Source organism: Leopardus geoffroyi, chromosome X (assembly GCF_018350155.1).
Source record: "Leopardus geoffroyi isolate Oge1 chromosome X, O.geoffroyi_Oge1_pat1.0, whole genome shotgun sequence".
Lineage (NCBI taxonomy): Eukaryota > Metazoa > Chordata > Mammalia > Carnivora > Felidae > Leopardus > Leopardus geoffroyi.
The window spans coordinates 16261895-16289719 of NC_059343.1; the positions used below are offsets into that span (position 1 = coordinate 16261895).

Sequence of the window (27825 nt, forward strand, 5' to 3'; positions counted from 1 at the left end):
TTATATTCAATACAACTATATATCATTTCAAAAGGACTCAATATGCACAGCATACTCTATTCACAACATGATTTGCTAGTTAAATGAAATCTACATAATTTTCCCTCTACCATTCTGAGTTCTTGGCTGGGACTGTCTGTAATACAAAGAGAAGTGTAAATATTATCTTCAGCTAGAGACCTGTGAGAAATAAGTCCACTGACCCAATCAAAGGAGGGATTTGGAGACTCGCAGCACAGGGAAGCAAGGGTTTAATTGACGTTCTTGCAAGACTGGGTGTCTGTTGGACAGGCACATTCTGGGCAGTTACAGCACACACTTTACCTTCTAGCGTGCAAGTCCTTCCCCTGATTCCTCGTTGGCTGAGCACCACAGAGGTTACAGCCTTACCTGGAAGTCGCCTGTGCCCATGTAAGGCAAAAAGCAGTCTAAATGGAACAAATGTGTATTCCTTGAGGTGATGCAGAGACTTCAGTTCTTTGGTGCATGCTCACTGCAAAGCCCACAAAAATTAAGGCCACGAAATGGAGAAGGGAAGAACGAGGAACCTGCTGTGCAGATATGTCTCTGAGGTAAAAAAGTTTACCCTGGTAATAGCTCTCTTCCTGGTATAGGCCCCCTTTGTATTACAAATTATAATAAAAGTAGACTTGCCTTACAAAATAATCCTTACGTCAAAGAAGCATATTTTTTGAGAGAGAGAGAGAGAGAGAGAGAGAGAGAGAGAGAGAAAACATATGTGGGGGAGGGACAGAGGGAGAGATAATCTTAAGCAGGCTCCACGCCCTCAAAGATGCATATTTTGGGTGGCATATTCTGCTACCATTCAACAGATAAGCACAGGGCTCACCACGGCAACTGGGTGCCTCCATGCTGCAATCCACCTTCCCAGCCTTTCTTGGCATGTGGTAGCCACACAATCACATCCCCTCCCCATCTATGCCCAACTCCCCACCCCCATGTGTGTTTCTGGTCATCACAGAATTGTTTGCAGTCACAAGAATTTGGACTCCACCCATCCTGTCAAGGGTGAGATCTCTTTCTCTTTCTCTTTCTCTCTCTCTCTCTCTCTCTCTCTCTCACACACACACACACACACACACACACACACACACACACAAAACACCAGAGCAGTGGGAACTGGCACAAGGAAAGGGAGCAAACATGGAAAGCAGAGCAAGCATAGAGGTTTTTACCATGGACAGAGCACACAAGGCCAGGCATCTGAACTTGGCCTCAGGGTCTTTTACATATGGGGAGGCTCTAACACATGGCACTTTGGTTTGAGTATCCAGAGGTTCACTTGACTCAGGGTTCCAAGAAAGGGGTAAGGCTCCAGTCTGTAGAGAGAATGACCCTTGAATAGCCCTCCCATACCCCAGAAAGTATGGAGAAGGCAGCTGGGAACACTGCCTGGGATCAAGAGTTCTGGAGCCAGGTGGGCCTGGTTCCAATTCCAGTGAGATCAACGAGCATCAATGGAGAGGGAGGGAGATGGAGAGAGACAGGGAGGAGGGGAGGGGATAAAGGGAGGAGAGGTAGGGAGAGAGGAAGAAGGGGAGAGAGTGTGAAAGCGAAAGTGTGCGTACTACTCAGAATTATCACTCAATAAATGTTAGGCATCAATATTTCTAAGCCTAAACCACCCAGGACTATCCTTCAGTGGTGGAGCAGAGGCAGGTTTTGGGGTTGCACACTTGGAGAAGTGGTTGTTTACAGTGAGGGTCATGTTGTGTGAAAACACAAGCTCCCAACTCACCATCCTGAGATAAGCCTCAGAAAGGCCTTAGACATCTGGAAAAAGGGCCAAACACAGGGGAAAAGGCTAATTCTTACTTGCTTTTATCAGCAACGAAGTACAAGAGATTTACAAATGTTTCTTTTAAACTGTGGACAGAATCCAACAGGTAATAGCTGGCAAAGAGACATCAACTGTGCATTCCATTATTAGTACAGTCATTTGATGTTCTCTTCAGGGTGGTGTGTATATTTGATGACCAGGAAAGTAAAAGATGTGTAAAGAATCCCAGAGTGTCACTGGAGGCCCTTCTGGCCAATCTTCAAACCACTCCTGGCTTAACTGCCCATAAGGCCCAGAGTCCCCAAGGTGGCAAGAGCTGTGCCCTTGAGCATAAGTTAGGCAGGCCGGAGAGCTCCTTGTCCTGAGCCCCTTATTTTACCTTTTTCCTGAGTGTTTCCACACATGACATGCTCACAGGCACTTAATGTTCCCTGCATCCCCACATTACGGAGTTGGCAGAAGCCTTCAGACACTCTCCCTATGGATAGTCCCTTGTTCCCAGGCTGCCTGCTTCCCCTCTGCTGTCTCATTGGGCACCAGATCTGAACTTTGACCATAACTGTACGACTCAACCATCCAAAGTGAACCGTTCCTGGTCCAACCCCCCCCCCCCCCAGTTTTAGCTCCAAGCAGTGCAACCCTATATCAGAGATGGCCCCAGTTATACCAGCACTTTGAGGACCCCTGACAGGGATTTGGAAACCCAATCCAAGTCATCAGTATGGTTGTGAGGCATGCAGTTCCAAGAAGTTTCCTTAATGTTAAAACAAAATACAAAAGGTAAATAAAGAGGCTAAGGGAAAAAACACTCTTCACATTGCAATTTAGAGACATATTAACCATTTTCAAAGTCATAACCTCCTGTTCCTTTTTTCCCTAAAAAGCATGCCCAACAGGGTTGCTCCACCCCATCCCAACCTACAGGCCTGGGATCTGGCATCCTCAGCTCAGCCACAATATAATTCTTAAACAAGGGAAGTCTTGTTTAAGGGCATTTTGAGGCCTTGAGGCAAAAAGAGCTTCCTGGCTCAGACAGATTATTCTTAAAACCACAGGAACAGAGCAAAACGTGTGCTCTCACTCAGCATCATTCAAGAGCAATCTACTTTGTCTTTTTTTTTTTTTTTTTGAGAGAGAAAGAGAGAGAGACAGAGAAAGAGACGGAGACAGAGAGGCAGAGAAAGAGGGAGAGAGAGAATCCCAAGCAGGCTCTGCACTGTCAGCACAGAGCCCAATGAAGGGCTCGATCCCATGAACTATGAGATCATGACCTGAGCAGAAAGAGTCGGAGGCTTGACTGACTGAGCCACCCAGGTGCCCCTGCTTTGTCTTTTTAAACAGTCTTGCAGATATCTCCAGCTTGTTGATTAAATTTACCCTGCCTGATCTCCCTCCAACCACCCCCAGCAAATACTTCTTTGGAAAAACAAAAGGCACATGAATCGTTTTATTTTAGGTTTATTCATTTTTTGAAAGAAAGAGACAGAGCACAAGTGGGGGAGAGGCAGAGAGAGAGAGAGAGACATAGAATGCAAGCAGACTCTAGGCTCTGAGCTGTTGGCACAGAGCCTGATGCAGGGCTCGAACCCATGAACTGTGAAATCATGACCTGAGCTGAAGTCAGATGCTCAACCAACTGAGCCACCCAGGCGCCCCATAAAGGCACATGAATCTTAAAGTTCTACTTATTGCTACCAGTAGTCAAAAGCTTATTGTGAAAATAGTAAGATAACAGATGTGACACTGACAAGAGAAAAAGTAAAATGTAAATCTTGGTGTTTGTTTCTGGGCAAGATTTTTGTAGAGTAAAACAACAAGGCCTTTAGAAGGTATATGGACATATAAAGGCTTCTCTTTGGCTGTTCCACAGAAAAAGCCCCTGCCATTCAAAACAGCACATAAGAAACACCATTTTGTGCAGTACAGTTATGTCTGAGCATGGGTGCCTTGCCAATGGTGGCTGTCACTGTTTCTTTCCCTGTTTTTCTCTGCAGTAAAATAAAAACTGATGATATAATGTATTTTCAAATCCTGCATGTTGCCTTTCACCTGCAAAAACCATCATCAAAGAACAACAATATACTACTGTTATTTAAGCATGCTAGTTCATTAGAACAACCCAGGTTTGGATTCACCACGTTATTTTATTTATTTTTTTTTTTTTAATTTTTTTTTTCAACGTTTATTCATTTTTGGGACAGAGAGAGACAGAGCATGAACGGGGGAGGGGCAGAGAGAGAGGGAGACACAGAATCGGAAACAGGCTCCAGGCTCTGAGCCATCAGCCCAGAGCCTGATGCGGGGCTCGAACTCACGGACCGCGAGATCGTGACCTGGCCGAAGTCGGACGCCCAACCGACTGCGCCACCCAGGCGCCCCTCACCACGTTATTTTAAATTAACCAAACTGTTACACTTAAAGGTCACCACACACAGTTCTATTACAGCTGACCCAAAACCAATACTTAAATGACCATTGCCTTTAAAAACAGCATGCTACACAAACCTTATACTCTAATACAGAGGTTCTCAACCAGAGGTAACTATGCCCCCAAGTGACACTTGGCAATGTCTAAACACACTTTGGGTTGTCACAACTGGGGTGGAGGGGATGCTACCAGCATCTAGTGGGTTGAGGTCAGGGATGCTAACTAATATCTTAGAGTGGACACAGGACTCCCCACTCCTCACTCACACACCCCAAATCTATCAGCCCTAAATGTCAGTAGTGCCAAGGTTGAAAAACCCTGCTCTAGTAAGCAGCAATGCATGTGACAATTAGAAATACCTCCCTTTATATACTGTATACACCTTGGTTCATGCCAGATAACAGTAAGAAAGAAAAAAGCTAGAAAATGACAAATACAGAATAAACAGGATTCACATTGGGGCAGCTTTGTTAAAAAGTAAATTTGTAGTAGTTTTTAAAATTCTTCTTTGGGGCACATGGGTGGCTCAGTCGGTTAAGTGTCCGACTCTTTCTTTTGGCTGAGGTCATGATCTCACTGTTCACAAGTTTGAGTCTCACGTTGAGCTCTACGCTGACAGTGTGGAGCCTGCTTAGGATTCTCTCTCTCCCTCTCTCTCTCTCTCTCTCTGCCCCTCCCCCACTTGCACACATGTATGCTCTCTCTCAAAATAAATAAACTTAAAAAAAATTCTTCAAAACTAGAAAATCAATACATTTCTTATTGGTGTTTCACAGCATCAATAGGCACAGTTAGTTCTCTTGTGCAGGACTGTGACTAAATGCATTAATAGGTGTTAGGGGCACCTGGGTGGCTCGGTCGGTTGAGCATCTGACTCTTGATTTCAGCTCAGGTAGTGAACCCATGGTTCGTGAGATCAAGCCCCACACTGGGCTCTATGCTGGCAGCACAGAGCCTGCTTGGGATTCTCTCTTTCCCTCTCTCTCTGTCCCTACCCCACTCATGCTCATTATCTCAAAATAAATAAGTAAACTTTAAAAAATATTTAAAAAATAGTAATATTAAAGGTTTTATAACAACTATTATGGAACAAACTGCCCCAAGGTCACTTACCTGGATGGCAGTGCAGTGAAACTATGGTACGAATCTGCAACAGAAGCAAAGATAATGCGCTGTCCTGGGGACGAGGAGTAAGAAGGCTTACTTGGCCAGGTCACTCCCTCAACAGGGAAGGCAAACACACTCCTGCCTATATGTGGCCTTCACAGGCCCTATTAGGCAAAGGAACTCCCTCCTAAGAACATTAATACAAATTGTACCCTTAATCATAATGTCTGCTGATGAAAACAATTCATATTGTGCCTTGCAACAATTATCCCGGGGTACCAGGGAAGAGGTGAAGAGAGATGGATGGAAGTAGTTTTGATCCCTATAAAATTCAATAGCATTTGAAAACTGGGTTTACTTGATTTGATCAGCACTAAAAGGAAGTTTTATGTTTTTTATCAGAGTTTTTTTTTAAAATAGCAGCTCTCTTTAGGCACTTTTTTTTAAACACAAAGAATCAGTAAAATGTAGGTTGCCTCCTGACTGCAGCCACTGTGTCCCTTTTTATAGTAACAGGAAGGACGTCTGTGTTTCCAAGGCAACCTGAGGTTTCACTCATCAATAAAGCACTGGGTTCTTTCATCAAATACAGTATCAATCATCTGAGGTTTCAAAATGGGGAGTTCTATGCTCAGGACAGAGCATGATGGTCACCAAATGCCAGAACAAAGATAAAGAACAGGTATCAGGCTAAAACACTATTTGAACTTTTTCTCCAGGTGATCATTCAAGCTGGTAACAAGCCATTTGGTCCAGTTTGATCTAAGGACTTTATGCAGAGAGGTTCCACAAAGAATATAAAAACTAAAGGCATTTCAAACACATGGGGGGTCTGAGATATGGCTTGGTCCCCCTCAGAGCCCTCTCCCCAGTGTCCTTCTGCCCTGTGCCTCACACTGCTAAGGTCCACCCTGCACTCCATGCTGTCCTCCCAGCCCACCTAGGTGAGTACAGGACCTGGCCCAAAGAAACCCTGTCTTCCTATGTCAGCTAGGAATGAATAATCCAGATGAGTTTATGAAGATTTAAACTGGAATGGAATGGAAAGGAAAGGAAAAATTATAGCACAGAGAGGTAGATGCCCACACAAATAGGCAACTAAATGGAGGTGGAAAGGAGAGAGCCAAACATAACAACCTGAGGTTGTGGGCCTAGGTAGCCTGGAGAAGAGAGGTTGACACCATTTACAGAAATGAGGAAAACTTAGGGGGAAGATGATGAGCAATGAATTAAGTATGGTTGTTAAAGAACGTGGGGAGCTTAAAAAATAGCTAAATGAGAGATTTTGCCAATAGCTAATTCAGATATTATAGTTTAGAGAATGATAACAATAATGATAATGATGATAACCAACATTGATCATGCCAGGCCCAGTCCTAAATGCCTGACATGTCTAAACTCATTTAATTTTCCAACAGATCTAGAAGTACGAATATTGCCCTCATTTTCCAGGTGGGAAAACTGAGAGGTTAAACACTTTCCTAAGGCCACACAATTGACAAAGAGGAGAAGCTAGACACAAACTCAGGCAGTCTGACTCTAGTACTACAGACAGGTGGGGGTGGGGAGGCAGTAGTTGCCTACAGGTGAAAGACAAGGCCTTGCCTTAAAGGCATTACAAAGAAAAATATATTTCACTCTGACAACAGAAATCTACAATATGTACTCAACTCTGGGCTTCTCAATCCTTTAAGGACTGAACTTTTACAACCTGACTTGGACAATAAAGCTTCACAAATCAAGCCCTCTATATTTTCAGAAATTGTATTATTTCAGACACATGTGACTGGTTACTGCTGAACAAAATATCTGAAATCATTTCATCTCTGTGCAAACTGTCAGGGTCTAATTCACAACCAAACAGCCAAACTAGGTTCAAAAATATGTAGACATATCAACTCTAGGGTTTAAGATGGTCAAGATTCTTTTAACTTATAAAAGATTCAGCAACTAAATTCTACATGTTTAAGTTCTTTTAAATATATGATACACTGTTATGTGACAGAAATATACTACAAATAACCTTCTGTGTAAACATAGTTCTGTGCGGTGGCCTGCATGGCTCGGTTGGTTAAGCATCTGACTCTTGATTTCGTCTCAGGTCACAATCCTATCGCAGGGTTGTGGGATTGAGCCCCCACTTTGGGCTCTGTTCTGAGTGTGGAGCCTGCTTAAGATTCTCTCTCAAATAAAAATAAATAAATTAAAAATTAAAAAAGTAGTTCTATGCTTGGAAGTCATGTCACAGGGCCCCTGGCCTAATAAGGAGCCACTTTTAGCTCCTTATTTAGAGGTCTGAGCATTGCTGCTACACAGCTGGTCCAACTCAAGTCTTTGCAAACTGTAGGTAGCTACCATTATTTTAAATAAATCGTGGATGATTGATTGTAAAGAGGCAGAAGGGAAAGTTTTGAGGTGATGGAAGCATTCTAGAATTTGTGGGGTTAGCTGCACAGGTATATAAACTCAAACTATTCACTTAGAATGGGTAAACTTTACAGTATGTAAATTACACTTTGAGAAAGCTGTAATAGAAAGGAAGAGAGGGAGGAATATGGTAGGAGAGGAAAGAAAAAGGAATAGAAAAGCAAACACAAATATAGTAAGGGTAGCCACTGTTTTGTAAAAATTTGTTTCAGCAACATTGATATGCACATTGTAGCAAGTTTTTCTAATTGTGGAGTTGTTCCTGATCCAAAAAGCTGGAAAGCTTCTGTTTCAGGGGAATTACATCTAGGAGAGTGCTGTGCAACCTGGATGGGCATCTGTTGGGGATCTCATTACGAGTGCAAGTTCTATTCACTAGGTCTCGGGAGAGGTAAGAATCTGCATTTTAAAGAAACTTCTGGATGATGTGATGTTGCTGGTCTCTGGACCCCACTTTAAGCAGCAAGGAGCTGGGGTACAAACTGAAGCTGAGCTGGCAGGAATACAGATACCTAAGACTGTCATTGTTGGAAGGATTCTTAGAAAACTTGAGTACAGTGTTTCCCAAACAGACATGATCATAAGAACATTCTAGAAGTACTTATTAAAATATAGATTCCCATAATCAAGATAGAATGGTGCTGGCATAAAAAAAGACACACAGAACAACAGGACACAATGGAGAGTCCCAAAATGTATCCACACACATACGAGCAATTGGATATTCAACAAAGGTGTCAAGGTAATGCAATGGGGAAAGAATTATCTTTTCAAAAAATGGTACTGAACAACGGGCTATCCATATGCCAAAAAAAAAAAAAAAAAAAAAAAAGAACCTCAATCCATACTTTGCATCATATATAAAAATTAACTCAAAACAGACCTATAAAACTACTAGCAGAAAACATAGGAGAATATCTTCATGACCCTGTAGTAGGCAAGGAACACAAAAAACTCAAAAAGCCCAATCTATAAAAGAAAAAATTGAAAAAAAAAGAAAAAATTGATATATCACACCATCAAAATTTAAGTCTTCTGGTCTTCAGAAAGACATCATTAAGAAAATGAAAAGGCAAATGAGACAAGGAGAAAATATTCACAATACTGATGTTTGACAAAGAACTTGAATCCAGAATATAATAGAAAGTTATAAAAGAAAAACACTTGAACCTAACATAACTATTGGAGCATGTGGGTGGCTCAGTCAGCTGAGTGGCCAACTTCAGCTCAGGTCATGATCTCGCGGTTCATGAGTTTAAGCCTCGTGTCGGGCTCTGTGCTGACAGCTGAGAGCCTGAAGCCTGCTTCAGTTTCTGTGTCTCCCACTCTCTGCCCCCACCCTCACGCATGCTTGCGCTCTCTCTCTCTCTCTCTCTCTCTCTCCCTGTCTCTCTCTCAAAAATAAATATTTTAAAAAAAACTATTGACCAACTTCACCTGTGATAAAGATGTAAAATTCTGAAATATAAGCAAATAAAAAATTCTTACAGCTAAATAAGCAGACAACTCAGTAAAAAAATGGGCAAAATACATGAAGAGACACTTCACATGTCAAGAAACAACTGAAAAGATGCTCAGTATCTTTAATCATCAAAAAAATGCAAAGCAAAACCACAATGAGATACCATTATACAACCACCTGAAAGGCAAACAATTTTTAACATCCCACAAAAAAGTGACCATACCAAGTGCTGGCAAGGATGCAAAGCAACTAGATCTCTCTCCTACACTGCAGGTGAGAATGTAAACTAGTACAACCACTTGGGAAAAGAGTTTGGCAGTTCCTTTCCCAGTTAAAGCATACATTTATCATGACGCAGCAACCCCACTCCTAGGGATTTACCCCAGAGAAAGGCAAATGTATGTCTACAAAGCAGTTTTGCACGTGAATGTCCACAGTGTCTACTGACCAAAACTGGAAGAAAACCCCAACTGTCTATCAGCAAGAGAATGGCTAAAGCAGCAATGCAGCAAAAACACTGTCGTATATTCTCAGTACTCCTTAGCAATAAAAGGAATAAAAGGAATAAAAGGAATGAATTACTTACATAAACACAACACATACGACTCTCAAACACAGGCCAAATGAAAGAAGCCAGAGAGAAAAGAGTACATTCTATACAATCCCATTTATAGGAAATATTAAAAATGGCAAATGTGATCTATTATAACAGAAAGCACATCAATAGTTGCCTGGGGCAGGGGCCGGGGAGTGTATGCAAGGTGTGGGAACTGACTAGTCTGTATTTTGATTGTGGAAGTGATTCCTGGAGTGTATACTATATTTGTCAGATCACATCCATTGGTTCACTTAAAATGAGGGCCTTTTCTTGTATGTACAAAAGTATGTACGTACATAAATTATATATACACACAATAAAGTTAATTCAAAATGTACAGATTCCCAAACTTCTCAGACCTGGTGAAATGGCATCTCCTTGGGGCGCCTGGGTGGCACAGTCGGTTAAGCGTCCGACTTCAGCCAGGTCACAATCTCGCGGTCCGTGAGTTCGAGCCCCGCGTCAGGCTCTGGGCTGATGGCTCAGAGCCTGGAGCCTGTTTCCGATTCTGTGTCTCCCTCTCTCTCTGCCTCTCCCCCGTTCATGCTCTGTCTCTCTCTGTCCCAAAAATAAATAAACGTTGAAAAAAAAATTTTTTTTTAAAAAAGAAATGGCATCTCCTTGCAGATAATCTGAATTTCCAACAAGCATACCAGATACTTCTTAGGATCAGGATAAGTGAGGAAAATACTATTTTAGTCTACTTCACAGGAGCAGAAAAGGAGGGGCTCATTTCATTGTGAAATGAAGTAGCTTTATGAAGGTCCCAAATAAAGACCAAATGCACCTGCTCACAGGAATGAGTATGTATCATTATTTTACCTAGCAGCAAAATGTAGAGGGAACAGGGCAGCACAGGAGGTGAGATGAGAGCAATGTCCATGACATGCCTGATTGTCCAAGCAGCACTGAGCAGGCCATAATAAAAAGCAGTAAATAAATTCTTTCTATTTAAGGCAATGAGAGCCTAGTTCACATTAATAAATCATTTAAATACCATTCTTTATACATCTCACCCTGCTTCCCCATACATCCCAGCCTGCTTCTCAGATGTATCCATGGTTTCTGAGAGCTTGAACAGAACCATTTCTCTGGCACACTGAGGGCTCTTGTCTCTTCCCTGAAGAAGCCAAGGTCTCTCTTGCCTCTAGGCCTTTGCACAAGCTGAAGCCCCTGCTTGAACACCCTACCCCCAACCCTGACACACATACTCTGAGTACTCTTGGATGAACAGCTGCTTCCTCCAGTAAGCATTCCCTGCTCTACCCTGGTATCCCAGGAGAGAGCATTCTATCGGTCCCCACAGCCCCCGTTGGTCCTCCTCACTGTAGTTGTGATTCTCCAGCTCCACCATGTCTTTTTATCATGTCTACCACTGTTTTCTCTGCACGCACCTCAGAGCCCAGCCCAGAGTACGCCCTCAGCAAGAATTTGCTGTCTGAATACCTCAGATATTACTCTATCCACCTATCTGTGAGACTCTCAAGTCTGGTGTCTCCTCCATCAGCCTCTACTTACTGAATTCTTTTCCTCAGGGGAAACAAATATCTACACCGGTCTTATTCAGGTCTAAAGGCAAAGGACTTCTAGAGCTCCATAGGGAGTGGAAGGATATGGGGACTAAGCTGGCCTCAGGCAAGTGTCCATAGACAGAGACAGTGACACCCGAAAACCCAGGCAGGTTTGACTGGGGCCTCCTAGGAAAAGCATCATCAAACCAGTTGAGCCAACAGATCTGTGTCACAGCCACTGGGATAACTTGGCGGTCAGTGCTGACAAACCTGGTCCTCATCTGGCACAGAGAACTGACTGGTAAATTTCAGCTCTTTTCTTACGGACCCTGATGGCATGAGTTTTAGGAAAGTATAATCGCTTCAACCAGTCCTTCTCAACCTTGATTTTGCATCAGAATCACCTAGAAGGGTTGTAAAAGCACAAGTGCCAGGCCCCACAGCACCAGATCCTGAGTCAGTAGAGCTGGGGTACAGTTCATGAATTTACATTTCTGATAGGCTCCCAGGTGACAATCATGATGCCAGTCTATGAATCACACTTTGAGAAGCCCAGGCTTAAATAACAAAGACATCTGGGATCTCATTCATCAAGAGGTATTCAGGAAGGGTCTTGGGGTTCCTTCAATAGTTGGAAGATGAAGGACTCAAGATCTGTTTGCTTTTCTACTCAGCTACCCTTCAGTGAGTCTCCCCCTCATGACCAAGAGATGGCTGCCACAGCTCCAATATCACATTCTCACAGGAGAGCAGGTGAAGTGGGATGAAGAGACTAGGAGCCAAAACAGGAAGGAGGGAGCTCACTCCTCATGCTCATTTGTCTTTGATCCTAGAAAGACCTCTAGTAATCTTTCTCTGAAGTCTTCCTGGCAGGTACTAGGTCAAATGGCTACAAGGGATACCAGGGGAGTAGCAAAGGAGAATGAACCACTAAGAATCACTTAGGCTTGGGGCGCTTGAGTGGCTCAGCTGGTTGAGCATCCGACTCTTAATTTTGGCTCAGGTCATGATCTCATAGTTTGTGAGATAGAGCCCTGACTTGGGCTCTGTGCTGACATCATGGAGCCTGCTTGGGATTCTCTCTCTCTGCCCCCCTCTCTACCCTTCCCCTGCTTGCTCACATGCACAATCTCTCTCAAACTAAATAAAGAGAAATTAAAAATAAATTAAAAATAAATAATAATTAAAAGGAATGACTTTGGCTTTAAATGACTCATAGCCTGGCCCCACTGCTATCTACCCCAATACCTGAGCTCTATAAAAAGGAAAGGATGGCTGTGGGGTAAGCAGTCAATAGGCTGCCCCACCACTTATGCTCCTGTGTGGCTGCCTCACTGCCAGCCAGTAAGAGAGTGTCCCTAAATAATGCCATCACCAGCATGCTGCTAAAAACCAACCAGGCACCATGTGGTAGCTGCTTAACAAACCTTAACAGCTCTCACAGCCTTTCTCCTTGTAAAAGGAGGTTAGTTCTCTCTTTGCCAGGGGAGAACTAAATAAAAGAAGTCCATCCACTTTTTATCTTTACCAGACTGAGCTCTGGAAAGCCAAGGACTGTGTTGACTCCATCATATATCATAGGTTAGCACATGTCAGGCACTCAATAAACATTTTCAGAGTGGACCAAGAGCTTCATTTAAGTACCTGTCCTTAGACTTTGTGAAAGCTGTTAATAGAAAGGCCTTCTGGATATTTTCACACCAAAGGAGATATTGCTTAAATAGAAGCTAGAAGGAAATGAGGACTAACACACATGACGAGTAGAAAAGGCTAGCTGTTGTGGAAACAGAATAAAGAGTATTATAGGGTTGTGATTCAGGAAGGCTCATGTTTAGACAGGCCATTCAACAGACACTGCCATGGAGGAGTGGGGGTAGAGGTCAGCAACCTCACCCACACTACATGTGGCAGGGGTGACAACCAGGCTCCAGCTCTTCTGCCGAACTTGACTGAATGGCAGTGGCTGCCTGGAGCCTGGTGTTGGAAGGACGATGAGGCCACTTGCAGGTGATGACGTGAGTTTAGCATGAGGCAGATGGGATAAAGGAGTGTCACCATATGTGTCACGTACTTTTGTGAGGGATGTTTAATTGACCAAAAGAAACTGACTGGCCTGGTCTCTGTGTTTATTTGAAGGTGCCACAGAGCAAACTCACCATTCTTTCCCAGGCCTAGAAAGACTATTCAATAGGTCTAACCCATGAAAGGCAGCATGGTGTTTGCTTCAGTTGTACTTTTTTCTATTTCTTAATACAATTTCAAGAAGTAATCCCACTTTACTGATGGGAAAGTGAGGTCCTAAAAGATTTTTTTCCCAAGACAGCACTGAGTTAAGGGACTGAGGCTGTATCTAAAGATGCCTCTGGTAGACACTCTAAAGCCCATCTCCTAGCCCTAACCTCCAGTGGGTCAAAAGGTTTTAGCCTGTACCAGACTGCAACTGACTCTGATAATCCAGAACCAGGTCAAAAGTGGTTCTCTCAGGCTAAAACAGACACAGGACTCTACCATCAGAATGCTTACCATTTTCTATTTTAAGAAATAAACAAAAACGCAAAGTTCCTCCCCAAACAGAAGTTTATTCTATTTCTTTCAACCAAAGTAGACTCTGGAACACAAGGAAAGGCAGGACAGATCTTGTTCTAAGAGTACACTGTGCTTCTCTCACATGGCTCAGAAAATTCCACAGAAAAGGCCTGCTGATACTCGTTCTGTCGGCAGCAATATGGAGATGTAACAGAATAAGAGATATGCCTGGGAATAAACGCTATTGATGTCTTTTTAACACCAAAAACAATTAGGAGATTCATTGAGTAGGATTGTGACTACCCTTTTTTGTCAAGGTTATTTGCTTTGACAAAGATGGTTTGTCTTGAGTACAGCTACCAGTGGCCAATAGTAAATGACAAAATGTTTTAATTTTCCCACAAGAAATTATAATATCTACCATTCCCAGGAAAAACCTAACCTTAGCCAAATATTTCCTGTGTGGATTTTGTTTTTAGGTTTACTTATTTATTTTTGAGAGAGAGAGAGAATGAGAGAGAGAGAGAGAGAGCGAGAGAGAGAGAGAGAGAACAAGTGGGGGAAGGTCAGAGAAAAGTAGAATCCCAAGCAGGCTCCACACCATCAGCACAGAACCTGAAGCGGGGCTCAAATTTGCTAACTGTGAAATCATGACCTGAGCTGAGATCAAGAGTCAGATGCTTAACTGAATTTGCCACCCAGGCATCCCTCCTGTGTTGATGTTTAAACTGATACCGTTTTATGAAAATTATTTAATAAAATTTATAGTTCTCAAGAGACAAGTAAAACGTGGATGTCACCCAGCCTCTGCTTCCCCAGCATTAACTGCCAAGCTCTAGGCACAACTGTAACACCAACAGGGCTTGAATTCCATTCATGAGACTCTGGTTTATTTCTTATAGAACTTAACCTGGTGCCTTGTATATAGCAGGTACAGAATAAAATATGGCCCCTTAATATCAGCTAATATTTATTGACCTTTCACTCTCGGCTAGGTACTGTATTAAGTGCTTTGCACATGTTATCTTATTGAAATCTCACAACAACCTCATGCAGTCAGATTTATTAATCTCCCCTTTCACAGAGGAGAGGAGTCTTCCAAAAACGGTGAAGTGCTCAAGGTCACCTAGGTAATAAAAGGAGCAGAACCAGGATTAAATCCCAGGGCAACTGACTACAAAAGCAAGAAAAACACATACTAAGTGAATAAAATTACTTATGCCCAAGTGCACCAATCTTTTGTCACTGCCAGTAACAGTGATTGGCATGGTAGAGACGGATATTTGCAGATTCTGAAGCTGCTCTATGATTAAGAACTACTAAATACTGTTTCTGTTAGAGAAGCAAGTTACTGAATTTACACTAGAAACTGCATTTGATTTCTGTTCTGGAACTTACACATGATCAGGGATCAATCCCAGGGCAGCTTCCAGTCCAGGGGCTCTCACTGACTTAGCTCTCGAGGTCCCAGCAGCCCAGCCAGTGAAAAGAAAGCCAGCTTCAGAGTACAGAATGCATTCCAGGGCTCAGGAGCAGCTATCTGTTCATCCTTGCTGTTTTTGGATTAATTCTTGCAGTTGTGCCCAATTCACTTTGAAAGCTGTTTAAGGAAGATTTATAGCTAACCTGCTAGTATCACAAGAGTTAAAAAATAAATAAATAAAACAGAAACAATAGGCAAATGACAAGAATGCAACATGTAGGGAAAGTTGGGTGAGTGACTTATAGTACAATTTAGGGGAGGAAAAAAATCACTGTTGGGGTGCCTGGGTGGCTCAATTAAGCATCTAAATTGGCTAAGGTCATGATCTTGCAGTTCGTGAGTTGGAGTCCCACACTGCATGGGCCCCGCTTCTCTCTCTGCCCCTCGCTCACTTGCACCTTCTCTCTCTAAAAAAAATAAACAAAAAATCACTGTTAACAAGGATGTAAGACAGTTCGCCCCAAATCTGTAGAGACAGAGTAGATTAGTGACTGGGTTGCCTAAGGCTGGGTGTTGAGAAGAAAGGGTGAGTGACTGCTAAAGTATGAGGTTTCATTTTGGAGTGATGAAAATGTCCAAAAATTGATTGCAGTATTGGTTGTACATTGCACAACTCTACGAATATGCTAAAAAAAACCCCACTGAACTATATACACTTTGAATGGGTGAACTGTACAGTATAAAAAAAAGTAAAGAGTGCTAGCCAATTATCAGAAGACCACAATAAAACCATCCCCAAAGCATAAAATATTAAAACCACAACTACATGGCAAGAATGAGCAAAAATCAGAGCGCCCTGGTATGAATGAATGGCATACACAGCTGACCCTTGAACAACACAGGTTTGAACTATGCAGGTGCACTCATATGAGGATTTCTGTCAATAAATAGAGTACATTAAAGAGTAAATGTATTTTCTCTTGATGATTTTCTTAATAGCACTTTCTTTTCACCAGCTTACTTTATTGTAAGAATATAGTACATTAATACATATAACACAAAATATGTCTTAATCAACTGTGTAGGTTTATCAGTAAGGTTGCAGGTCAGCAGTAGGCTATTAGTAGTTAAATTTTGGGAGAGTCAAAGTTATATGCAGATTTTCAGTGGCACAGGGGGTTGGTGCCCCTAATCCCCAAGTTGCTCAAGGGTTTACTGTAATAACAAAAGTATATGAGTTGCAGTATTTGCTGCAAAGCAGAGAAATCTGAAATCTAAGAATCCATATTGAAGGTATCTATTGTAAACAATATGTTTGGTGTTTGGAAACCAAATTGTTTTATAATTTGGAATCAGAACCAGAGAAGGAATAGAACCAGTTCCAAGACAGGGAAAGATATCTGGCAAAGCAAACATAAGAAGCGTGATAAAAAAGAAAGAAGCCATGGCTTTCAGAGCATTCCTGAGAAGTCTGACCCATTTGTGAGGTTATTCAACATCCCGTTCCATAAAACAAGGCCTCACAAGTAGCTGAAAATATGTCAGGTAGCAGGGGAGCCTTTCTGAATTTCAGTCTAAAAGCCTCATAGTGAGCAAGAGTATTCTTGCTAAAGACTGCACAGCATTCCAAGGATTTGGTACAAATATCTTTTTTTTTTTTTACATTTATTTATTTTTGATAGACAGAGAGAGACAGCACAAGTCGGGTAGGGGCAGAGAGAGAAGGAGACACAGAATCCGAAGCAGGCTCCAGGATCCAAGCTGTCAGCACAGAGCCCGATGCGGGGCTTGAACTCACAAACTGCGAGATCATGACCTGAGCTGAAGTCGTATGCTCAACCGACTGAGCCACCCAGGCACCCCACAAATAACTTTTTTTAAAGTAATCTCTACCCTCACTGTGGGACTTGAACTCATGACCATGAGGATCAAGAGTCGCATGCTCCACCAACTGAGCCAGCCAGATGACCTGCAAATAATAAACCTCTTTTTTTTGAGTCTCATATTAATCCTGAAAGCTCCCTTCCTTCCACCTAACCTGCTTTCAAGATTCTGTCTCTGTCCCCAACTCTGGTTCCAAAGAGACTATAAAAACCAGTGACAGGGGGCACCTGGGTGGCTCAGTCCGTTAAGCATCTTAACTCTTGGTTAAGGCTCAGGTCATAATCTCAAAGTTCGTGAGATTGAGCCCAGCATTGGGCTCTGCACTGGCAGTGCCGAGCCTGCTTGGGTTTCTTTCTCCTTTCTCTCAATAAAAATTAACACATTTGGGGCGCCTGGGTGGCTCAGTCGGTTAAGTGTCTGACTTCGGCTCAGGTCATGATCTCGCGGTGAGTTCAAGCCCCGCGTCGGGCTCTGTGCTGACAGCTCGGAGCCTGGAGCCTGTTTCAGATTCTGTGTCTCCCTCTCTCTCTGACCCTCCCCCGTTTGTGCTCTGTCTCTCTCTGTCTCAAAAATAACTAAACATTAAAAAAAAATAAAAACACATTTTAAAAAAAATACAAAAAAAATCACTGACAACTGGGGATGATTGTACAATCTTGTGAATACACTAAAAGCCACTCAACTGTACACTTTACAAGGGTGACATTTTTGTTATATGAATTATATCTCAATAATTTTTAGACTATTTCCAAAAATCAGAGCCAAACACAGAACTACCATATGACCCAGCAATTCCACTTCTGGGTATGCATCCCAAAGAACTCAAAGCAGGGACTCAAGCAGATACTTAGACACCCACATTCACAGCAGCACTGTTCACAAGTGCCAAAAAGTAGAAGCAACCCAAGTGTCCATCAACAGATGAATGGATAAATGTGGTCTATCCATACAATGGAATATTACTCAGCCTTAAAAAGAAATGAAATTCTCATATATGCCACGACACAGATGAACCCTAAGGACATTTGCTAAGTGAAATAAGCCAGGCACAAAAGGATAAATACTGTATGATTCCACTTACATGAGGTACCAAGAACAGACAAATACACAGAGACAGAAAATTGTACATTGGTTACCAGGCATTAGGGGGAAGGCATAATGGGGAGTTACTGTTTAATGGGTATAGTTTTTGTTCGGGATGATGTAAAGTTCTGGAAAAAGATAGTGGTGATGGTCACACAATACTGTGAATGCACTTAATGCCACTGAATTGTACATTTTACTCTCAGGGTCATTTCAGCCCCATGTAGAGATTACTTAAAAAAAATAAACTTTAAAAAAATAAAATAGTTAAAATGGTAAAGCTTATGTTATGTAATATTTTACCACAATAAAAAAAAATCAGGGGTCTCTCACCTAAGAATCCATACTTGATAGCTGCTTCAGGGTAATATGGCAGTAGAAAAAACACTTCAGAAAGTGAATACCCTTTTTGTATTACAAATTTGAGGTCAAAATATTTTACGTGCATTAGTCAAGTTTCAGTTGATTTGGTAGTTACATGTAATGATTATACATCCAACTTGGGTCATTTGGAAGAAGGATCAAAACCATAACAGCACGGATAAACATCTATGTTTTCCTTTCTCTATTAAGCAGCCCACAACTTTAAGATAACCCTCTAAACCAGTGCTGTCCCATGGAACTTTCTGCAATGAAAGGAATGTTCTGCATCTGTGCTGTCCAATACAATAGCCATTAGCCACATGGGGCTACTGAGTACCTAAAATGTGGCTAGTGCAATTGAGGAGCTAAATTTTAAATTTTATTCATTTTTAATTAATTTAAATAGCTACATGTGGCAATTGGCTATCATACTAGCCAGCACAAAGTCTAAAATCCTAAACTTACAGGGGCGCCTGGGTGGCTCAGTCAGTTAAGCATCCAACTCTGGATTTTGACTCAGGTCATGATCTCATAGTTCTTGAGTTTAAGCCCCACATCAGGCTCTGCGCTGATGGTGTGGTGCCTTCTTGGGATTCTCTCTCTCCCTCTCTCTCTGCCCCTCCCCTGCTTGTGCTCTCTCTCTCAAAATACATACATACATAAATACATACATATAAATTTTAAAAATCCTAAACTTGCAAACCTATAGTAGGCCACTCAACTCTCTTATCTTGCCAAAAGCCACATACAGGTTCCATAGTTCCAGAAAACTGAATGATCTCTTGAGCTCTGGGCCAATTTGTGAAGCAAAATATCTAGCAGTGGGTGTCAAAGAAGGGTAGAGGACAAAAAATAAGAATTTTCCTCTATTCTGTGTCTGATGTGGAAAAACACTAACTACACAAACTGAAAAGGGTAAGTTCACCCAGTACAATGAGAAACTGGACGTAGGATGAATCTCTGACATATTTAAAGGAAGAGGAAAAGAAATGCCACTGGCTGAACAGGCTCTTGAACAGGACACAACTGTATCCCTCAAGAATTTCAATATATAAATTGAGCTCTGAGTGGGAGAAAAAGAACCACCATTCCTATGCAGAAACTGGAGAGCATGGCCAAAGACAGGTCTCCAGTAACAATTTGCTGAGTACCTGGCAGGGTTGTCCTGCTAACCACAGGACACTTAAGGGACTGTGAAGACTTACATAGGCACAAAGACTGTCCCCAGGTCCTCTGCCAGAATTAACTGCTCATCTACGGCCTCATGGTCCACTTTTGTATTTCCATTTATGGTACTTTTCAGTGTTAGACCTGAGTTATATTAAGTTACAGAAAGCCTATCTCACTAGGTAATTAGTTCCTTGGAAGGCAAAGCCAGTATATAAATACATCAACATAAGTACAGTGATATAAATGTATGCCATATATATCTGCATGTGTGTGTGTGTGTGTGTGTGTGTGTGTGTGTGTGTGTCATTTAAATTTTAAGTAACCTCTACACCCAACATGGGGCTTGAACTTACAACCCCAAGATCAAAAGTTGCATGCTTGTACCAAATGAGCCAGCAAGGTGCCCCCAAAATACACTTTTTATATTCACAGACATAAGGTCTGGGGTCTTATATTTGAGGTGAAGATGATGATAACCATTATCACTTACCTCATGGAGCACTATCTATGCAACACTGTGCTAAGCACTTTCCATGCACTACCTCAATATAATCCTCCTGTCAATCCCATGAGGAATTTCTGTTATGATTGCCATCTTATAAGTAAAGAAAGTGAGGCTAAGAATAGACCAAGAAACCAGCCCACGTCCGCATAGCTAGTTAATGGCCAAACCAGGAACTGATCAGATTAAGGTCTTACACAGTAATTTCTTTTTAAATTTTTTTATTTTTTAAATTTTATTGTGGTAAGAACACTTAACATGAGATCTACATTCTCAATATACTTTTAAATGTACAATATAATATTGCTGACTCTGGGTACAATGTTGTACAGCAGATCTCTAGAATTTATTCATCTTGTTTAACTGCAACTTCGTGTCCATTGATTAGTAACTCCCCATTTCCTGTGGCCCCCAGCTCCTGGGAAATACCAATCTACTCTTTGATTCTATGAATTTGTCTATCTTAGATATTTCATATATCTGGAATCATATAGTATTTGCCTTTCCAAGACTGGCTTATTTCATAATGTCATCAAAGGTCCACCCATGTTGTCACATATTGCAGAATTTTCTTCTTTTTTAAGGCTAGCTAATATTCCATTGTATGTATATACCACATTTTCTTTATCCATTCATTTACCCATAGACATTTAGGTTGTTTCTACACAGTGAACAGTGTTAATACCCCTAAGATCCTGATTTTAATTCTTTTGGATAAATACCCAGAAGTGGGATTGCTGGATCATATGGTATAGTTCTAATTTTACTTTTTTGAGGAATCTTCATACTGTTTTTCATAACAGCTGCACCATTTTGCATTCCCATTAACACTGCACAAGTGTTCCAATTTCTCCATTCTCACCAGCACTTGTCTTTTTGTTTTTTTTGACAATGGCCATCCTAACAGGTGTGAGGTGGTATCTCATCAGTAAATTCTTAACTGAATAAAGAGGTGAAAAGGCTACTCTACGAGTAATTTGTACAAAGAGTTAGAGAAGGAAAACACCAATGTCACAGGAGTAAACACCAAACAAAAAGTCATGTCAAGAAGGTTAAGGAACTGGGCCCCACAGAAGGCCCCAGGTCTCTTTATGGAGACTGGAAAGTTTTGTCAAAATGATCCTGTGCGGTTGTTTTGCCTGTCCACAAAGGACACAGCAAGAGGGGAGGCATTTAGAGGAGAGATGCTTGTATGAACATAAAGGACTTCTTGACCTAGGAAGTAAAGAGTGCCCTGCCAGCCTCAGAGAATGTGGAGCAAAGATCCACTGTCTGTCCTAGAAAAAGTTAACAGGCACCTGCTTACAGGGGGCAGCACCCCACATTCTCCCTCAAGATCCCCTCCAGACCCGGAGTCCACAAGGAGAATTCCAAAAAGCCAGGAATACAGACATATGACTTCTCCACAACTTGAATACACCAGGTAGAAAAGAGAGAACATCCAGGAAGTCATTGGAACTCTATAAACATAGCCACAGCCCTGTTGAGCCTATCCCAACCCTCCTGGTGTGTGTGTTGGCCACACCACCCAAGGCCCAGGCATGCCTCCATTCTGCCACAGCTGGCTTGTTTGCAGATCAGCCTGTGAATCACGTGTGTACTTACTCAAATCACTAAAGCTTAACATTGTCAGTATGTCTAAATAGGGACCAATAACCCCAGCATAAGCCCAACATAGTAACTCGGACACTTGAGCTAGTATTTTTCTCAAAAGACCAACTCCTATATGATCTAAATAAATACTGACCATCCAGGTCTTGTCGAACAGAGAAGTTTTCTCTTCAGGGCCAAAGAAGTCCTCTGCCACATGGGATGGCAAGGTTTCTCTCACACATGCCACACCCCAGAGGGTCAAAGTAATGCCAAGCTGCAGGAATGCTGCCAACACCTCAGTGGCCTGGAAAGATAAGATTGAGGCCTTGAAACCTTATAGCCCTCATGAAACCAGGTGTTTTGCCCAGCAAAGTAGACTAGGGAACAAACTAGAACACAGAAAATGGTTACTCACATCAGGATGTTCCTAAAGAAAGCCACAATCCTGTCTGCCTTTTGTCTAATACTAATTCCTTCTTCCAGGTTTATCTCTCTAGTGCCAAGACATTTGTGCCCACCACTCTGTGTCTGGGGGAATTAGAAATTCTTTTCTACTCTGGCTTCACCTTCCTCAGAAATTCCAGCCTCAAGTCTTCAAAGTGGGTTTAAGTCTACACACGCTACATTCCTTGCAATCAAGAAACCCTACTCACCTTCTAGTCCTTCCTTCTGCAAGCCAGAAGCTGCAGTGTGTTGCTATACTGGAGCAGAATCTAGGGAAAAGGAAAAAACTTCAGATGCTGTAAAAGGTCCAAGATCAGACTCTCCAGAAGCCTGCCTGCCAGAACTGCACTCTCCTCTCATTTACATATAAGGTGAAGTCATGTCCAACCAACGCCCTCAGGAGTTGAAGCCCACATCTCCTTCTAGAGCATTACTGACTTATAGATTAACTATCTTCGGAAAGACAACAGCATGCAGAAGCTGGAAACCAGGTTCTTTGCTCCGGTCCTATTTTTCATTTGGGAGAAACCCTACTTCAAGCCAGAGATGGGATTATATGTGCAGGTTTTCATTTACATCTTTAGCTCTGCTCACTTCTGTTGAAAAATGCCCTCTGTCATTTATCATCCAAGGAGGATTTATTGAACCAGCTACTACCTGCCTCATGAAGGATGTGTGGTTTGGCCAAGACAGAAGCACGTAAACAAATATTTAAATATGGATAAGCTGCAAGAAAGCTGTATCAGAGCAAAGGAGGACACACTGCCTGGAGGTGGTAGCTGTGGATGTACCCCACATTCAAACCAGAATGGCTAAAATTAAAAAGACTGGCAATACCAAGTGCTGACAAAAATGTGGAGGATCATGCTTTACTGATGGGAATGTAAAATAGTACAGCCATGTACCATTCTACCATGTAGGCAGAATAATGCCCTCCCCCTCATCCCTGTTGAGGTGTCTACTTCTAATCCCTGGAATATGTGAAGATGTTGCCTTATTTAACAAATAGGCCTTTGCAGATGTGATTAGGTTAAGGCTCTTGAGATGGAGAGATTAGCCAGGATTTTCCAGGTGGGCCCAGTGCAATCACAAGGGAGGCAGGAGAGTGAAGGTGAGAGAGAGGAAATGTGACAATGGAACCAGAAGTTGGAGAGAGATATTGGAAGATGCTACGCTGCTGGCCCCGATGACAGAGGAAGGAGTCACAAGCCAAAGAATGCAGACAGGGGGTGCCTGGGTGGCTCAGTCGGTTGGGCGTCCGACTTCAGCCCAGGTCACGATCTCACGGTCCATGAGTTCGAGCCCCGCGTCGGGCTCTGGGCTGATGGCTCGGAGCCTGGAGTCTGCTTCCGATTCTGTGTCTCCCTCTCTCTCTGACCCTCCCCCGTTCATGCTTTGTCTCTGTCTCAAAAGTAAAATAAACATTAAAAAAAAAAAAAAGAATGCAGACAGCTTCTAGAAGCTGGAGAAGGAAATGGGTTCTTGCCCTGAAGCCTCCAGAAAGGTTCTACTGACACATATTTTAGGACTTCTGACTTCCAGAATTATAAGATAATAAATTCATGTTTCTACAAGCCATTACATTTGTGATAAATTGTTATAACCACAATAGGAAACTACTTCCAACTGTTTGGAAAACAATTTGGCACTGTCTGCTAAAGCTGAACATATGCCTACCTTACGACCCAGCAATTCTACTCCTAGGTATATAAGCAATAGAAATGCATTTGTATGGGGGTGCCTGGGTGGCTCAGTCGGTTGAGCGTCTGACTTCAGCTCAGGTCATGGTCTTGCGGTTCGTGAGTTCAGGCCCCACGTCGGGCTCTATGCTAACAAAGAGCTCAGAGCCTGGATCTTCCTTCGGATTCTGTGTGTGTCTCTCTCTCCCCCTCCCCTGCTCATGCTCTGTCTCTCAAAAATAAATAAATGTTAAAAAAACAATTAAAAGAAATGCATTTGTATGGGCACCAAGAGATGGGTACCGGTAGGTTCACAGTAGTTTTAGTCAAAAGAATAAAAAGCTGGAAACAGCCCAATTGTCCATTAACAAGAGAAAGGACAAAACAAACTATAGTACAGTCACACTATGGAATACTACTCAGAAATAAAAAGAAATAAACTGCTGATATCTACAACACGGGTGAATCTTATAGACATAACACTGAGTGAAAAAAAAAAAAAAAAGACACAAAAAAGTATATACTTGATGAAAAGGTCCTGGAGATGGATGGCAGTGATGGGTGCACAACAATGTGAATATCCTTAATGCCAATGAACATAAAAACTGCTAAAATACAGCAGTATCAACAATAGCCAAATCATGGGAAGAGCCCAAATGTCCATCAACTGATGAATGGATAAAGAAGATGTGGTATATATACACAATGGCGATGAAAAAGAATGAAATCTTGCCATTTGCAACAACAACGTGGATGGAACTGGAGGGTATTATGCTAAGTGAAATCAGTCAGAGAAAGACAGAAATCATATGATTTCACTCATAGGTGGAATTTAAGAAACTTAACAGATGACCATAGGGGAAGGGAAGGAAAAATAAGATAAAAAACAGAGAGGGAAGCAAACCATAGCAGATTCTTAAATACAGAGAGTAAACTGAGGGTTCCTGGAGGGGAAGTGGGGGATGGGTTCAATGGGTGATGGGCATTAAGGAGGGCACTTGTTGTGATGAGCACTGGATGTCATATGTAAGGGATGAATCACTGGGTTCTACTCCTGAAGCCAAGACTACATTGTAGGTTAACTAACTCAAATTTGAATTAAAAAAAAAAAAAAACTTGGGGTGCCTGAGTGGCTGAGTCGGTTGAGCGCTGACTTCAGTTCAGGTCATGATCTGGTGGTTTCTGAGTTCAAGCCCCACATCGGGCTCTGTGCTGACAGCTCAGAGGCTGGAGCTTGCTTCGGATTGTGTCGCCCTCTCTCTCTGCCCCTCCCCCACTCCCGTTCTGTTTTCTCTCTCTCAAAAATAAACATTAAAAAAAACTTAAGCAAATTAAAAAACTGCTAAAATAGTGAGTTTTATGTTATGTATATTTTGCCACAATAAAAATGGACATGCTACATGAATCCATTTTAATAAAGTTCAAAAACAAGAAAACTAAACTACAGTGAAAAGAGGTGAGAATAATGGTTACCTCTGGGGGGGGGGTGCTAATGCCTAGGAAGACGTGGGAAGAAGCTTTCTGGGTGCTGGAAATATTGTTTTTTGATTTGGGTGGTTACACAGGTGCATAAGCAAACATTCATCACACTGTATGCTTAAGATGTATGTACTTTAGTTTCCAAATGCCAGTCCCAAGTTTATTTGCATGTGATCTGATTTACCCGCATTAGCATTATCAAGAATGTAATGGCAATGGAAAAGAAAAATCCACCAAAAGTGCGTAGTCAGAGAAGGCTTCAGGGAAGAGGTGAGGTATGGGCCAAATACTCAAGGATGAATGGCAGATAGAGAGAGGAAGGGAATTCTGGGCACTGGAAGAGCATGCCCATGGGCAGTGAGGAGCAAGCGTGTGTAGAGTGTGCTGGATACTACAAGCTGCAGGTGGTCACTGGCCAGAGAGAAGGGCTGGAGTGATAAGTGGGAGCCCCATCCCAACATGTCTGGGAAACCCTATCAGCAGTTTGGACTGTACACACGCTAGGCAGATGTCAGAGGAAGTTAAGTAAGAGAGACACAAGATAGATCCATGACAGGATGATGACCTGGATAGAGGAACAGAGACCCCCCCCTCCCACCAAGGCTCTTGTAATAATGGTCAGGCCCCAGATGACAGGTTTGACCCAGACAATAGGAATGGGGTCATAAGAGATGAAGGAGGCAGAACTCCCTACCTGGTTGTAATGGAGGAGGGAAAGGAGAAGGCTGGTAAGTCTGTTGACTCTAAGCCTTTTTGACTGGTGATCCTCATAACACAAGGGTGAAGACCAAACTACCCTACCCCCTCCCTCCTGATCCAGCAGTGGAGGATCACAGTAGCTCAAGAGTTGGAAAGCACCAGTCGGATTTCCTAGTGTATCATCTCACAGACAAGCAACTAAGGTCTTCTCATGGGCCCACACCTGAGGCCACAGTTTGTAAAGAACAAGCTGGAATGAGAGAGCTGAGGCTTATCTGCTTTGGTGAGTATGTCCTAAAGAAGAGGGAACAAGACTCATTTGGCTGTGGTGCCCAATGCCCTCCAAATGCCCTCACCAGCCTTACCTTCCACCACAGGGTTCTCTGGCCTAGGCTAATAGTTTCAGTCTCTGCCAATCTGTCACTAGAAAAGTTCTCCCCACAGCCCAACCAAATCCTGTACAGCTAATGGTTTCATCAAATGGTTTGGTAATGCCTTGTAAGTCAATCCAATTTATCCTCCAACCAAGCTGTGCAACCAAAACTGAGGCAGGGACAGAGAGGAGTTGGCTGACCATGGGCACCCCAGGGCCACCAGGAGCCAGACATAAGTCTTGGCTAGTAGATTCCATCAAGGACCTACAGATCTGATATGAACAACAGAGATAACTGCTGGGTTCTGTTCTTGATGGCCTGTGCACACCTGAGAGTGGCTGAATGACAAGGGCCAAATATCAGAACTTGTAGAGGAGAAACCAAGAATAGATGGGTTTGAATTAACTTGTTTGAGGCCTAAAACTTATTCCTAATTTCTGATCCTAATCTGGCAAGGTTAGTCAACAGTTTGTTAACTGTACAGTCCAATTCGAGAGTCACTACCATGTGTGTCTATTTAAATTTAAATTAAAAGGGTGCCTGGGTAGCTCTGTAAGTTGAATGTCTGACTCTTGATTTTGGCTCAGGTCATGATCTCAAGGTTCGGGAGACTGGGCCCCACACTGGGCTCTGCACTGACAGTGTGGAACCTGCTTGGAATTGTCTCTCTGTTCTCTCTTTGTCCCTCCTCTGCTCATGCTCCTCTCTCTCTCTCAAAATAAATAAATTAAACTTAAGAAATGTATTAAATTTAAATTATCTAAAATCAAATACAATTAAAAACTCAGTTCCTCAGGGCTCCACAGCCACATGATGACTGGTGGCTATCATATGGAACAAACATAGAATGTTTCCATCCTCCCGGAAACTTCTATTAGCGCTGGTCCTCATGCATAGTATCTCCTGCTTGAATTGGTCTGATTATAAGAGGTATTCACGCTGAAATCATCTTTACACACCAAAGTGGAAAGAATCCTTTTAATTTTTAACTAATGAAGATGAAATTAGGTATCAAAAAGGACATTCAGCACTCCTTAGTAGAAAGGCACCAATCAAAGGTCCTTCAGTCAAAACTGAGAGGAAGTAAAAAAATAACTATGAAAAATGAAAGCTAACAGGGTACAGTGAAACAGTCCACATTCTGCTCTCTTAACTGTTCTTCCATACAAAGAGCTAATCTCATTCCAGAAGATTAGGAATATGTGGAAATTAATGGACCATTAATAAGCAGCAATTATTCTTTAGAAATAATTCATGACTGACAAAAACAAA

The 27825-nt window shown here is 42.3% G+C and overlaps 1 protein-coding gene across 15 annotated transcripts in view; it reads right to left on the reverse strand.

Moving 5' to 3' along the window:
* Positions 1 to 27825, reverse strand: part of MAP7D2 (MAP7 domain containing 2) — a 106665-nt gene that overhangs the window by 70191 nt on the left and 8649 nt on the right. Inside the window, exons 2-3 of one of the 15 annotated variants that reach the window (XM_045470961.1) lie at positions 22532 to 22591; positions 22033 to 22182 (exon numbers count right to left, since the gene is read on the reverse strand). The exons of 13 other annotated variants lie outside the window; for them this stretch is intronic. The gene's annotated coding sequence lies outside the window, so the exon portion shown is untranslated. The remainder of the gene's footprint in view (positions 1 to 22032; positions 22183 to 22531; positions 22592 to 27825) is intronic. One more of the 15 variants, XM_045470963.1, reaches the window with a different exon arrangement.